This window comes from Schistocerca serialis, chromosome 5, assembly GCF_023864345.2.
Source record: "Schistocerca serialis cubense isolate TAMUIC-IGC-003099 chromosome 5, iqSchSeri2.2, whole genome shotgun sequence".
Classification (NCBI taxonomy): domain Eukaryota; kingdom Metazoa; phylum Arthropoda; class Insecta; order Orthoptera; family Acrididae; genus Schistocerca; species Schistocerca serialis.
Window position 1 is genome coordinate 636,473,018 of NC_064642.1, and position 16,195 is coordinate 636,489,212.

At 46.5% G+C, this 16,195-nt stretch overlaps 1 protein-coding gene and 1 non-coding gene across 2 annotated transcripts in view; one reads left to right on the top strand and one right to left on the bottom strand.

Annotated features, from left to right (window-relative positions):
- Positions 1–16,195, bottom strand: part of LOC126481330 (muscle, skeletal receptor tyrosine protein kinase-like) — a 617,768-nt gene that overhangs the window by 569,233 nt on the left and 32,340 nt on the right. The gene's annotated exons all lie outside the window — the stretch shown is intronic.
- Trnar-gcg (transfer RNA arginine (anticodon GCG)) lies at positions 15,268–15,342 on the top strand. The gene has a single exon. It is a non-coding gene; the product is annotated as a tRNA-Arg (tRNA).

Below are 16,195 nucleotides of genomic sequence, written 5' to 3' on the forward strand. Positions count from 1 at the left end.
AACGAGCATGGCGTACATACAACAACAATGTTTCACTGCTCTCCCACACCTTTTTAGCTTCCGCATACATTGCTCTGCAAAATTTAGGGGCGACAAAGATATAGACATAAGCACTAAATAAATGGTTGAAATGGCTCTGTGCACTATGTGTCTTAACTTCTAAGGTCATCAGTCCCCTATAACTTAGAACTACTTAAGCCTAACTAACCTAAGGACGTCACACACATCCATGCCCGAGGCAGGATTCGAACCTGCGACCGTAGCAGTCGCGCGGTTCCGGACTGAAGCGCCTAGAACCGCTTGGCCACACTGGCCGCCACGCTGCCATAGGTCAAACGGATATCAACTGCGTTTTTTTAAAAATAGGAACCCCCATTTTCATTACATATTCGTATAGTAAGTAAATAAATATGACTGTTTTAGTTGGACCACTTTTTTTGCTTTGTGATAGCTGGCGCTGTAATAGTCACAAATTAGAGCTACGCAAGGCAGATGTTTATGGATTTCCGTGTGAAGTGCTCCAGATGTTATGCGAGACAAATGATGTAACTGTTCAGGAGCAGATCGTGAATACAGCGACACCCTCGCCTCCTGCAAGCCAGCATGTCCGCCATCGCTGATCACTTTAATTTTACTGGTCATTCGATGATATACAATCAAACAAAATTTCTGGTCTGAACGGCAAAATTTTGAAACTGATGAAATACGACCGACTGAGGCCCACATCAGTCGGGACGTCGGTTTCCATTTAAATACTGCTATGTTCTATGATTGTACCTTGTGTGCCGCACGGGATTAGCCGAGCGGTCTAGGGCGCTGCAGTCATGGTCTGTGCGGCTGGTCCCGGCGGAGGTTCGAGTCCTCCCTCGGGCTTGGGTGTGTGTGTTTGTCCTTAGGGTAATTTAGATTAAGTAGTATGTAAGCTTAGGGACTGATGGCCTTAGCAGTTAAGTCCCATACCCACATTTTAACATTTTCTACCTTGTGTAGACGATCGATCTCATATCGTTGAGGTGAACTCTCTCCTCGGAGGGCGCGTGGCGTAGTTGACTGATTTGTAGTAGATGTGCACGTGGCCATGCAAAAAAAAAAAAAAAAAAAAAATGGTTCAAATGGCTCTGAGCACTATGGGACTTAACATCTGAGGTCATCAGTCCCCTAGAGCTTAGAACTACTTAAACCTAACTAACCTAAGAACATCACACACATCCATGCACGAGGCAGGATTCGAACCTGCGACCGCAGCGGTCACGCGGTTCCAGACTGAAGCGCTTAGAACCGCATGGCCACACCGGCCGGCTGCCATGCAGCACATACACAGTAACAGCTGCCGGCGGGATCTTTAACATGGAAGCTCAGTCAGTATACACCTGAAGAGAGCCTGAAGACTAACCGTCGAGATATCGTGGCAGCAAGTTACAGACAACGGCTAGTTCGGGCGAAATTCATATAACACAGTTGTTTTTGTATCGTCTCGTTGTCACTGTGGGCTTGTACTATGGAGAGCAAAGAGAGGATGTTGTTTGGTGGCCGGTATCCTCTTCTATAACACAAGCTGCTTCCATCTATTAACAGAGTTCCTTATTCATAAGAACAAGAAGTTACATAACTTAAGGTAGTCCAGGTGTTGTGGTACAAGTTCTCCGTGATAGTCCGCGTTAGCCTCACTGCTGGTGAAATACAAGTCCCGCTATGTACACTACTCTGGTCGCTATGTACTGATTGACTCTTAGCTAGACACTGGGCTAACTGCGACTGTGAGTCCCACTGGGCTGCGACTGATGACTTGACTCGTTGACTCACTGGATGAGTGACTCTAACTGACTGGGCCCTCTGGTCCGCAGCGGCGATCTAAATACTAGCGGCCAAGAGGGCGTTGGCGGTCCGTTTCTTGAGAGTTTGTCTTTGGCCTCTCTCCTGATAGGCGCATTGCTTGCGCCTACTATCGATCTCCTCGCAACCTCCTTGCCACCTGGTGTGTTGACGAGAGCTTACGCCAGCACAGTTGTCGCCCATACTACTTTGCAAGACAAAAGAAAATTAGTGAAACATCAGTAAGTGAATGAAAAAAATTAATTTTTCGACATTAACAAAGTTTTTGCTCACGTATAACCATAACACATATCTTTCTTATGTTGGAAGTACACTGATCCAAGGTATATGGACATTAATTTGGAGGCCGGCCGCGGTGGCCGTGCGGTTGTAGGCGCTTCAGTCGGGAACCGCGAGACTGCTACAGTCGCAGGTTCGAATCCTGCTTCGGGCATGGATGTGTGTTTCGTCCTTAATTAGTTAGGTTCAAGTCGTTCTAAGTTCTAGGGGACTGATGACCTCAGATGTTAAGTCCCATAGTGCTCAGAGCCATTTGAAACATTAATTTGGAGTGTGTCTATCCTTCGCCTTTTTGGCGGCTTGGACTCTACTAAGGTCACCTACTGTGAGGTGTCTGAATGTCTGTGAAGGAATGTCAGCTCGTTCTTCCTCAGCAGCCGAAACCAGAGAAGGTGGTGATGTTGTACTCTGGGATCTTGAGCGACGTCGATGTCCAAACTCGTCCGAAAGGAGTTACATTGGGTTAATGTCGGGACTTTGGACCGGTCAGTCAATTTCAGGAACGTTAATATCCACAAATCTTTGCCTCACAGATGCTGCTTTGTGACAGCAAGCATTTTCATGTTGAAACAAGCAACCATCGTCTCCAAACTCTTCCTGAGCAGTAGACAGAATATAGTGCTGTAAAATTTGTTCATATTCTTCCTCATATAAAGTTTTTCTTAAAAGAGTAAAGGGGTTTGATCCTCACCGCGAAAAACGCGCTCCTATCGTAACAACACCTTCTCCCTACTTCATTGCTGGTATTACACATCATAGCAGGTAACGTTCTCTAACTACTCCCTAAACACAAACCATTCCACCGCACTACCATATAGTACAACGTGGTTTGCGGAGTATAGATGCAGATGTCGATTTAACACTCCATCACTACAAATTATTCGTTACCAATCACCCACTTTCCTACACTGCCTCAAGCGTCACTTAGAAGCAGATACAGAAATGTGTTGCTTTTGAGGGGCCGCTCGATCACTGCACTCCACTCTTTTTAACTCTCTAAACACAGTCGTTGTACTGGCGAGGCTGCTGGTGCCACTTCGGAACTCTCTAGTCATTCCCTACGCTGATTTGATGCGATTTTATCAACCAAATTCCGCAATGCACGATGGTCTCGGTGAGATCTACTTGGTCTTGGTTTATGTATCGTTTCTCGTCTCGATTCCTCTTCATAATAGCATTACCAACAGCCGGGCAGCTTATAAGGGCTGACGTATCCCTATTAAATTTGTTGCTCACATGGTACCCAATGGATAGTCCACGTTCGCAGTCGTTAAGCTCTCCCGACCATCTCACTCTGCTGTTACTACACACATCAAAAAAAGTTTTGCATCACGTCCATTCCGAGAGTCTCGGAAACTGTACACAAAAATTGGAATAGAGATCCACATAAACATCATTTTCGCCCTTTTTATTGCTCATGAAACCCACACATTGCATGTTGTACCACCATACAGCGGGACCTTCAGAGATCGTGGTCCCGATTTCTGTACAGAACGGTAGCTCTAGTACCCAGTAGCACGTCCTCTTGCATTGATGCATGCCTGTTTCTGTCGTGGCATAGTATCCACAGGTTCATCAAGGTACTGTTGGTCCAGATTGTTCCACTCCTCAACGACGATTCACTGTAGATCTCTCAGAGTGGTTGGTGAGTCACATCGTCCAAAAACATCCCTTTTCAATCTAACCCAGGCATGTTCGATATGGCTCATATCTGGAAAACTTGCTGGCCACTCTAGTCGAGCGATGTCGTTGTCTTGAAAGAAGTCATTCACAAGACGTGCACCATTTGGGCGCTAATTGTCGTCCCTGAAGACGAATGCCTCGGCAATATGCTGCCGATATGGTTGCACTATCAGTCGGTGGATGGCATTCACGTATAGTACAGCCGTTACAGCGCCTTTCATGACCACCAGTGGCGTACATCGGCCCTACATAATGCCACCCCAAAACAGCAGGGAACCACCCCCTTGCTGTGCTCGCTAGACAGTGTGTCTAAGACGTTCAGCCTCACCGGGTTGCCTCCAAACACGTCTCCGGCGACTATCTGGTTGAAGACATATGTGACACTCATCGGTGAAGAGAACATGATGCCAATTCCGAGCGGTCCATTCGGCATGTTGTTGGGACAATCTGCACCGAACTGTATGGTGTCGTGATTGCAAAGATGGGCCTCGCCATGGGCGTCGGGAGTGAAGTTCCGCATCATGCAGCTTATTGCGCACAGTTGTAACAAGACGTTCTGTGGCTGCACGAAAAGCATTATTCAACATGGTGGCATTGCTGTGAGGGTTCCTTCAAGCCATAATCCGTAGGTAGCGGTCATCCACTGCGCTTGAGTGGCTAGAGCGAGGCATGTCATCGACAGTTCCTGTCTCTCTCTCTGCCTCCTCTATGTCCGAACAACATCACTTTGGTTCACTCCGAGACACCTGGACTCTTCCCTTGTTGAGAGCCTTTCCTGGCACAAAGTACCAATGCGGACGCGATCGAACCGCAGTACTGACCGTCTACGCATGGTTGAACTACGACAACACGAGCCGTGTACCTCCTTCCTGGTGAAATGACTGGTTGTTTACATATTTGGGCGGGTCTAGTGACATCTCTGAACAATCAAAGAGACTGTGTCTGTGATTTTAGGAACCGGTGTGATGCAAGATTTTTTCTGATGTGTGTACTTCTCTTCTAACAACACAATAGTCACCTCCTCCTTTTATACTGGCGGGTCCACCTGTCGTGACGTGCACCGTTCCATGTTGAAGTAGGGGCGTACACACACTTTATATCAAATAGTGGAGGTTCTCATAGGATTATATTTTTTTCTTCGCCATGGAGCTTATAATATAGCTTTTTCTCGAATGAATTTCCTATTGAATGTCTCGGTGAAACGATCAACTGTAGTCTCTCATCACTCCAGACAGTTTTCATACCGTCTTTCTGTCACTCTGAGTTCTTCACTAAAGCACTGACCTTGTCCCTCCCACACCGGCCGGAGTAGCCGAGCGGTTCTAGGCGCTACAATCTGGAACCGCGCAACCGCTACGGTCGCAGGTTCGAATCCAACCTCAAGCATGGATCTGTGTGATGTCCTTAAGTTAGTTAGGTTTAAGTAGTTCTAATTCTAGGGGACTGATGACCTCAGAGGTTAAGTCCCATAGTGCTCAGAGCCATTTGAACCTTTTTTTTTTTGTCCCTCCCACACATCGTCGAAGTTTTTGGTGGTAAATCAAAGCGGCTGCTCCAAATGCGAGTCATCAGTCTTCCGACTGGTCTGATGCGGCCCACCACGAATTCTTCTCATGTGCCAATCTTCTCATCTTAGAGTAGGACTTGCAACGTATGTCTTCAATTATTTGTTGGATGTGTTCCAGTATCTATCTTCCTCTACAGTTTTTACTCTCTACAGCTTCCTCTGGCACCATGGAAGTTATTCCCTGATGTCTTAACAGATCATCCTGTCCTTTCTTGTCGGTGTTTTCCACGTATTCCTTTCCTGTCTGATTCTGCACAGCCTAACAAGTTCAAATTTTTCGCAGTGTTGGCTACAACACAATTGTGAGTCCTTTTTGTTGAGTATTAAATTAGCAACAACCTACTTGGAAGACACGTGAACCTCACTCTCGCTCACAGTCATTTTTGATTCAAGGTTGGAGTCAAGCTTAATTTTGGGAATGTCTCTGAAGTATAAAGTTTTGAACGCTCTTGCTGTCAGATTTTCGGAGTTTTGGAATGTTAACTCCAACAAAAAAGCTTCTGCTTCGCCCCTAACAGATGATGAAACGTCTTCCTCCAGAGATGCTTGTAACGTTCCCCATCTTTAGTTGAGGCTAAAACAAACGATTCCGTTAGGCCAACTAAATGTGTGATTTTTTTTCAAATACACGAAGTTCTCGAACAAAAGTTACAGCCAGAGAGCATGTCATGGTAGTTGCTGTATATATTAACCAGTGCAACCGCTGCCACTGAAATTTCATCTCTATATTTTTAACTGAAATAATTATAATCGAAAGGGGAGGGGAGAGGAGGGGAGAAGAGGGGAGGGGAGGGGAGAGGAGGAGCGGTAGCTGTGGGGAAGGGTTAGGGGATTAATTTCCGGCGTCTGCCACAAGCAGCAGATTATATTCCAGCTTCCATTACGCAAATAAAAAAGGTGAAGATGTAAAAGCAGAACATATATATCTCTTAAAAATAAACCTCGAGAACAGGTAGCCTAAGGTTTTAAAAGACATACCGAGGTAATTATGCAAATTTTCGCCAGAATGAATAACTATGTGGCCTCTTCGTGTAGTCCCTAAAATGGTGCATCCGTCTGCTGAGAAGCATTGCATTTGTCAAGTTCCATGTACGATGACATATCTCGGTATAAGCGGAAGAAAATGTAACATTGTTTTTACATTAAATTTTCTTTCCTCTCTTTTGGTCTGAAGATGTCAACATCCACCGGAACATGTGACTTTAACAAAACTGCTTGGTTACGGTCACTGACTGCAAGTAGTATTGTTCTCTAGGAAGTTTCTTTCGGTCGGTAATTCTCTCACACACACAGTCTGCTTTTCAGGAAATTCATAAATCAATTCAAGTATCCAATATTGGTTCGGAAAATCTGACAGCAGCATTGTTCAAAGCTTTATACTACAGTAGAAACGAACGAACTCCACATACGGTTGTACCATTTGAAATTTACGCTCTATTTATAAAAAGAATTTCTCATTCAGTCAGATCCGCACACATAACTCTCAAAGGCATCGTCTGATTATTAGGAAATGGTTAATTAAATCTGGGTATGCAATGTTATTTATTCCGAAAATCTGACAGGAATATCATTCAAAGTTTTACATTACAGTGGCAGCGAACATATCTATCATACGTTTACGTTACCCGAGGTTTTATGTTTTATTTTTTAAAAATTCTCATATGTCAAATTAGCATACGTGGTATATCTGTAAAACACGTACACGTGTACACACACACACACACACACACACACACACACACACGACAATCAGCTACAGAAGAGACAAAAAAGCGGACACCCTGAACTTCTTCATCTGGCGTCAACAAACTGTACATCTGTCGTAAGACCGTGATGCTTGTTATAGCGGGCACGCCACATTCCAGGGACATTAAAAAATATTTAACAGGTGATGCAGGGAAGTGTGTGGGGTAAAAATTGTAGAGGGAGTCAAAGGTCTTAATACAGTCAACTGGTTCAAGTGAATATAGGTTGCAGAAGCCACGCAGAGATGGAGAGACTAGCGCAGTGTAGACAAGCTTGGAGAACTGCATCAAACAAGCCATAGGACAGAAAACAACAAGAGGTACCACACGTTATCTGTAGAGGCATGTTAAGTCACTGCGATTCCTTTGAACCATGCAACCGCCTAGAGAAGAAAACTAATTTGGTAGTAGATGAAATCTGTTAAGGAGAGGCATATTGTAAAATGACGATTACATCAAGAAAGCCGAACAAGCTCGATCTGAAAGAAATTGAAGAAACTGACCATACCGTTTTCTGTGGAAATATCACAGTATTTGCCTTCAACGGTTTAGGGAAACTATGGAGAAAATAATTCTGGAAGGCTGTATATGACTGCGTCTCCCATTCCTGCAGAATGAGAGCCCATTGTCTGAAACGCTGCCCCGCGACGCTTGGAGTCATAGCTCCAGTGGCGTACTGTATATGTGATAGCAGCACACACTTTCGCATGACTCATACACACTTTTAAATAAATATATCGCTATCGCACGGGAAAGTGGTCTGCGTGGCGCCACCTGGGGAAGGTGTGTTGCCTTCCGAAACTGGGTTAAAACCGCCAGGAGACCCTCTGATTCCCGGAAATCTTCAGAATGTCTGAAGTGCTCTGTGGCTCAGAGGAACCTGAGTGGGGCGGGGACCATAATGTCCTATCCCGTGACCTTGACGTGGCCCCGGCGCTCAGTAACCCCCTTAGTGGGGTGAAGCTAACACGGGAAGGGCCGTCCATGCATGACGTTAAAAGGCTAGCCCTTAACTGGGTGCAATCCTCACTGAACCGCACTGGCCCACCGTGAATTATCAAAAGCGGTGGGTGAGACATGGTCGGCCATGATCCCCCAGTACGTGTGGAGGCCCTCTGGGGAACGTAACTCGGGTTTGAGTGCCGCACCGTCTCGATGATGTCAAACTCGACAACATAAGACCCGGGCCATACCATCATTTTTATCGCATCATCACTCTCATAACACCTACGGGCTGTGGAACGGTGAGGGTTGTCGTTGTGTCAAGGAAGGACGTTAAACTCCTGTCAAGGTAGGACGTTAAACGCCCTCAACCCAAGGCGAAAGCGAAGGGTGCGTGGCACAGGGGGAGCTGTGTCTGAGGGACTAACCATCTGTCCCTCCCTCAATTCGCAGGGCACAAGACCAGCTGGTGCTCTGCATGCCGGCGACCTCATTTGTCGGCGTGGGACCTCGGCGCGAGTCGGCAAGTGCGCTTCGCCGCGCCCGTGGGTAACCGGGGCGTGTTCTGCCAAACCCAGGGGGTGGTGACATCGCCTGGGCCAGGTTAGCTGGGTCCAGACCGTCGAACGACTGGGTGACCGGCCCGCCACCTGAGTAGGAGCGGGTCCTTGGCCTGCAGGTGGGAGCTCGGGCTAGTAGGCGGCGAAGGACGAGAAGTGAATCCGCTTCTCCGGAGTGTGGGGTGCACTTGCCGATGAACACTGGGAGAAATCGTCGGTGACGAGGCCACTGAAGGGGACCAGAACACTGGCAACGGTGTGCTGAACTCGGCGGCTCAGGGATGCCCTTGACCTAGGGTCGAGGTTGGTGGGCGAGCTGTATCTTAGTCCCCCCCCCCCCCCATGCCAGAAGTGCCGGTCTGGGGTAAGAGACGGGCTTCCAACCCCTTTTTCGCTTGTCTAACAATGATGGCCACTGAAGAGACAAGCGACCTAAGTGCGCCCATAAGGGCTTCGATGCTATCTGATCCCTCGCCACAGGACAGCCTGGGTCAGATGATGGAAGAGAGCAATCTAGAGAGACATATGAGGATTACGCAGTTTTTAGATCAGAATGTCAAAAACGGGAAAATCAGTCAGGCCGCAGTGCAGGCAATTAAAATTGAACTGGTGGCATGGGCGATAGCCAATGCAAAGCTTGAAGGGAGAATTGAGGAGCTGGAAAGGGAGAATGAACGGCTTAGCAAACAACCAGGGAAGACATGTGCCGGCGTCGCAGCACAAGCTGCACCAAAGACCCAAACAACTAAAGAGACTATTGCAAAGGTCTCTAAACGACCAGCCACTGCAGTCTTCTTAAGACCATTACCCGGCCAGGACATTAAGATGATGCAGGAAGTTTTTGCCACCACCGTAAACCCCGTAAGGGAAAAGATCAGGATTAACAAGGTAAAAGTAACAAAAAATGTAGTTATTGTAGACGTAGCTTCAGAGGATGACAAAAACAATCTTTTAGGAAACCAAAAGTTATGTAAGTCAGTTAAATGTGAACCCCCCCCCCTCCCGAAAGCGAAATCCACTGTCATCCTATATGACGTCCCAAAATCAATGACGGATGAGGTCCTATGTGAGACGCTATATCAAAAAAACCTTGAGGACTCAGATATAAGCATGGAAAGTTTTCTAAAAGATTTTAAACTGAGATTTAAGACGGGACCTAGGGATAGAGACGTAGTTCACCATGTTGCTGAAGTTACAGGGGGATTATGGAGGAAACTAACAGCTATGGGCAGGGTGTACATAGGTTTTCACGCCATAAACGTGACAGACTACCTAATCGTACCCCGCTGCCACAATTGTGGGGGCATTGATCATATACATAAGTATTGCAGTAGAAAGCCGGCTTGCTCCAGGTGCAGAGAGGAGAACCATGTAAGAAAAGAATGTAGGAAATCTGCTGTATGCATACTATGTACACGAAGGGGCAAAAAGACCTGTGGCACAACCGGGAGGAACTGCCCAACATATAAGTTACTCGAACAACGCCTAATCTCTAGAACAGATTATGGCTAATGGCAACAACAAAACTGGATCAACCAAAATAAAGTCTCCAAGTAAGAAGAAAAGGGATGCGGAAAGAGCGGAGAAATTCAAAGAATTTTTAAAATCTCTCCAGGAGACAAAGAAAAAGGAGACAATTATGGTTGATTCAAGCATCCAAACTGAACCAGAAATAGAGATTGAAGAAGTAGAAGAAATGGCTGATTCAGACAATTTGACACAGTCCAAGACTCTGGTTCATCTGAGTGTCAACTCAACACTCAACCCAGAAGCTGTAATCTTCGTCACCAATCAAGAAAAAACAAGCTGGCAACAGATAGTCATGGTTGACCTATGCATACAGACAGAGCCAGAAGAGGAAACAGAAGGCAGTCTGCAACCGGCAGAGAGTAATAGCATTGTTCCAGTTCAAAAAGGATCTCTCCAAACTGTTGTCCAAGACAATACAATCACGAGTACAATGCAGTTGGAAGCATTTCCGAGAGCCCCAGATCCGGATCCTAGAAGGATCTACCCGAACTTGGAGCTTGCTATGCAACTTTCATGCTTGGAGCAGCCGGCTGTCCTCACCACGGCACTCAGGCACGTCGTACGTATAGGGCATAAATATGGCAGAAAGGTCACCTTCTCGACAATGGAGGCTGTGGACAGGATACAGTTAAAGTCAATGAATCTTCCCACAGATTTCGGAGCTCTGCGTGACTTGCTCAGAAGGGTTTTCGAGAGAAGAGGTGAGAAATTCAATATTCAAGAGATCTACGTGCAATCTGTCCTTGCAAATGGCCGAATTGCTTCAGATTATAACAAACCATGGCCTGATTGCAATTTCCACACCTACTTCCCATAACATCTGAAATTGTAATAGGACAAATAAACACCCATAATAGCCGGCTGGTCATGCAAGAGCTTCGAAAGGTAGTGGAGGAGAGGAGACTGGATGTAGTCTGTCTGCAGGAACCATACTCCCGGGCGGGGCAGATCTCCTTCATGTCTACCACTTGGCAGATAATCTCTACTGGAGAAGACCCAAAGGCAGTCTTAATAGTCCCAAACAAGGCCCTAAGGGCCACTAGACTAGCACAGCTATCAAACAGTCACTGCAATATAGTAGAACTACAAACACCGGTAGGATTAATACACCTGGTGAACATGTATTTCCAATATGGGGGAAATTTTGAAGAATTCTCGGACCACTTTGCGAGAACCATCACGGCGCTACGCGGGCGCAGGGTTATTGTTACGTCAGACATCAATGCCAAGTCCCCTATGTGGTACAGCGGCACAAGGGATGCTAATGGTGAGTAGGCTGAAGAACTAATCATGGCTTCCCAACTTGTAGTGGCAAACAAACCTGGTAATCCCCCCACCTACAGAGGAGGCGGAGGGCAGGGGACAAACATTGATGTCACCCTGGCAACTGCCAATGCCATCAGCATCATTGAAGGTTGGAAGGTTATCGAACACGCCACTACAAGTGATCACAACCTAATTACCTTCTGCCTCAGAGAAGAAGGGTGCCGCTGGGACCTAGGATGGGAAATCCAACTCAATTACAATAAAACCGACTGGGACTGCCTGGCTCGGGAGTGTGACATTCCGCCATTGCCGGGAGGTGACCTGGACATAGATAGGTATGCAGAAGAGCTGGTAGGGTCTATAGACAGCGCGGTCAAGGCCGCTGTGCCAACCAGGAGGAGAGCCGTGGCGGCTACCCCATCGCCATGGTCTGCCGATCTTGAAGGTATGCGTCAGTCTGTGAGACGGGCGAGGAGGTACTACCAGCGAAGTGCCGTCTGGCAAGAAAAACAGTTCTGGCTGCAGCAGTACAGGGAGGAAAAAGAAGTATTCCAAAAAGAACTAAAGGAGGTAAGAATGAAAAGTTGGGAGAGGTATGTTCTGAGCCAGCTAGCCACTGACCTTTGGGGAATACCATACAAACTGGTCAGGGAAAAAATCAGGTCCCCTGCGGTCCTCTCGACGATCGGAGACGGAGGCGGAATGACAGAGTCGTGGCAGGAAACTGCTGAAGTTCTTCTCCGCACTCTGCTGCCGGATGACGAGGAAAATGAGGAGGATGAACTCCAACAACAAATTCGTAGGGAGGATCTAAATGAATACACCAACAACACCATGGTGTACCCCTTCTCAGAAGAAGAAGTGGCTGCACAAGTCAAATCATTGAAAAAGGGCAAAGCACCAGGGCCAGACGGCATAGTCGCAGAGGTGCAGTTTCTCGCCCCTCAGCTATTGGCGTCTCTCACGGGACTGTTCAATGAATGTCTAAGAACTGGGAGATTCCCTAAAATCTGGAAAAGGGCTAATGTAATAATTATTCAAAAAGGGAAGGATAAGGACCCCACAGAACCCAAATCCTACAGGCCAATCTGCCTCCTAGACAACCTAGGAAAACTGTTGGAGAAGCTACTGGCTGACAGACTGACAGCGCACAGGATACTGCGCGGGATGAGCGACAGGCAGTTCGGCTTTAGGCCAGGGCGATCGGCGTCTGATGCAATTGCCCTGGCAGCTGAGGTCTGCAACTGAACCCCGCACAAGTATGTGGTAGGCATCATGGTGGACATCAGTGGCGCCTTTGACAACCTATGGTGGCCCTCGCTCTTCTCCCTCTTGCGTGAAAAGGAGTGCCCAGGGCCCCTCTATGGCTGTCTGAGGAGCTATTGCATGGACAGGGAGGTATGGCTATCGTCACCTAGCGGAAGAACAAGTAAAACCATCACGAAAGGGTGCCCCAGGGATCAGTTCTGGGGCCACTCTTTTGGGATATAAACATAGAACCCCTCCTAGAGAAATTACAACTAAGTGAGGACGTGTTAGACGTGATAGCTTATGCTGACGACCTCCTCCTGCTGGTAGGTGGCCGCAGCCGAGAGGAACTTGAGCCTAAGGTAGAGCAAGCAATGATAGTGCTTCAGAAATGGTGCCAAGAAGCAAAAATGAAAGTTGCACCGCACAAATCCACATATTTGTTAATGAAAGGCAGTCTCGTGAGAAATCCAACTGTCAGAATTGAAGGAACTCCAGTTCTTCGGCGTCGAGAGGCCAGATACCTAGGAGTCACAATAGACGAAAAATGGAATTATAATACTCACATAGAAAATATAACGCAGCGAGCATTAGAAGTTCTAAATAATCTCATCAGTATAGGCCATAGAAGATTCCACCTACCTCCCAACTTGATCAAACTGTACCACAACAGTATCCTAACGTCCTTAGTAGGATAAGCGAGTGGGGTTTGGGCACACAGGCTTACGAGGGTGGTGCCCGCAGTGACCGTGAGAAGGGTGCAGTGGAACATGCTGTTGCGTTCTGTCGGGGCATATCGAACAACACCTGGGGGGGCCTTACTGATAATAATAGGATTATGTCCTTTAGACATAAAAGTTAGAGAACAGGGAGCGTGGTACTGGGTCTCCAAAGGAAAAATAGATAAGAACAGGGAAATCATGGGGGTACAAGTGGGGGATAAGTATGCAATAAAGAGAAGGGGCGAAGAGTTATGGCAACAGCAATGGGAAATTGAGGAAACAGGAAGAAGGGTTTTCCAGCTACTACCAAATATCAGAGAAAGGCTTCAAATGAGCTACTTTGAGCCGAGCAGAGGTCTGCTGTACTTTCTTACAGGTCACGGGCCATATCCGACATATTTATGTCGATTTGGGAAACGGGCAACACCAGCGTGCGACTGTGGTGCTCCGGATGGAACACTCGAACATGTCGTCTATGACTGCACGTTATATGACGATGTGGCGCTCGAATTTAGAAATCAATTACCAAACAGAGACACATACACACTACTGCGACGTGCCGAGACCTTTAATGTCCTCAACAATTTGGCAAATGAAATATCCAAAAAGATCCTGAGAGATTTTATTAGAAACCAACACGATTAGAGACCAAAAAAATATAACCCGATAAAGACTTAGGTGCACTGCAATTGCCGCCGAGCGAGGTACTGGCCGGTTGTTTTACAACCGGAATCCGCCGCGTTGTCGGATCAGGGGAGCAGGAGCACCATTCCCGGACTTGACTTATGCACTAGATTCTACAGGAAGTAGTTACACTAGAATAATGTAGAATTAGAACATTAACACCACTAACATAGGTAGGGACTGCAGCGATTTCAAAAGTAATTGGCCAGCCCAGTGCCAGGGGCACGCTCACTGGGATTAGCTCAGTGAGCAGGCCTTATGAGTAGGTTTATATATTATCTGGCACACCTGTAACGCTGCAGAGTAGCTAGTCTTAGAATAACCAGAGTAGTCAAGTAGTTAGATTAACCCTGTCCATAGCAAGTGCCATTAATCAATTAGTATAAGCTGCTTATTTTAATATATATATAATAATTGGACCCACTAATTATATAAGGTGGTGGGTTAGTGTGTATCATACAATGTTTGTTGTTTATGAATCATTTGTATCATAATACTTGTTTTCAATCGTGTTATAATGTTGTTGTATCAATAAAGATTTAAAATATATATATATATCGCTATTCTTCGAGTGTAGTGCCAAAGACTGAATAAATTTTTAAAATACGCCACGTATATAGGATGATGCTGTTAAACAGGATCAAATTGCAGGGTCCCTGAGATGATTTTATTGTATTGTATTCTGTTTAGGGGTAGATCCGTGTCTTCGTCCAGAGAATCTATGCGTCAAAGATCACATGCACACGTGGCCAGAAATTCTTGGTCTCTATGCTACTGGGTATTTTTTAATTCATAATGAGTGTACAGTACAATGTAGAGCACGATATTCTGCGTGTTTAAACTGGCCCACGCGGGCCTTGTTCAAATGTGCACTCCTGCTACTGAATGGCGCCACAGGCAGCGTAATCGTGTTGTTACATTCAACACATCCAAGGTTTGAGGATCTCAAAAAGGCTGACTATACGGCTGTAGCATATCGTGCGATCCATTGGCCTTGGAAGATGAGATGTCTCCATAGAATTCCGAACTGAGCTGGAACTAGCACTCCTGAAAGAAAGGATATTGCGGAGACACGACTTAGCTACAGCCTGGGGGATTTTTCCAGAATGAGAAGTTCTGCAAGGTTCGCAGAAGAGCTTCTGTAAAGTTTGGAAGGAAGGAGACGAGGTACTGGCAGAAATAAAGCTGTGAGGACGGGGCGTGGGTCGTGCTTGGGTAGCTCAGTTGGTAGAGCACTTGCCTGCGAAAAGCAAAGGTCCCGAGTTCGAGTCTCGGTCCGGCACACAGTTTTAATTTGCCACGAAGTTTCATATCAGCGCACACTCCGCTGCAGAGTGAAAATCTCATTCTGCTAAGTCTCCTTGTCACTACGCAGAAGCGCTAACCATTGCATCACCATGGCACTGCACTGATTACCCTAGCACGTCTGCCTCCCTATATAAACTCCATTTCACGCCTCAGCCCTTCTTGATGCTGCCCTTCTTAATTCTTGTCAGTGTAGGAACGGCTATCAAAGATAGAAAGAGCACCGTAACATTGAACAAAATGGGAATAATACCACCTGTAACTCAAATTACATAAATGATATGTTCCAGAGACATATGAAGTCCAACTTTATCTACGATAATGATTAAGGTCAAAGAAGGGAGGGAGTTGTACTAGAGTAATCTGTGCAGGTCTTAGCTGCAGTGCCAGGGTGGTGCGGTGGATAGCACATCTGCCTAGTGGGCAGGAGACCTGGATTCAATCCCTGCCTGGCAGGCAGGCAGACGGACTGACAACAAAGCGATCGTATAAGGGTTCTACTTTTACAGATTGAAGCACGGAATCCTAAATAGGTACCACTTTGACACCAGCAACCACAGGATGTTGCTTTGTGTATGGTTGGTTCCATACTTTTACTGCAACACGCACAGCCACCCTATCTTTCTCTCTTTTATTGAGGGTGTAGGCCTTGTCTAGTGCATCCCTATCTCCTAGTTGCAGCAGCAGACACTGTGCTCACATCAGATTTCATTTCAGTGAGCAGCAACCTGCTCATCTCAGTGTTCACAAGGTTCACAGCAAGGTTCACAGCAGGGTTAACCCAGGACTGGTCACGGCGCTATAAGCTTTCCACAAAACTCTCACTCGTGC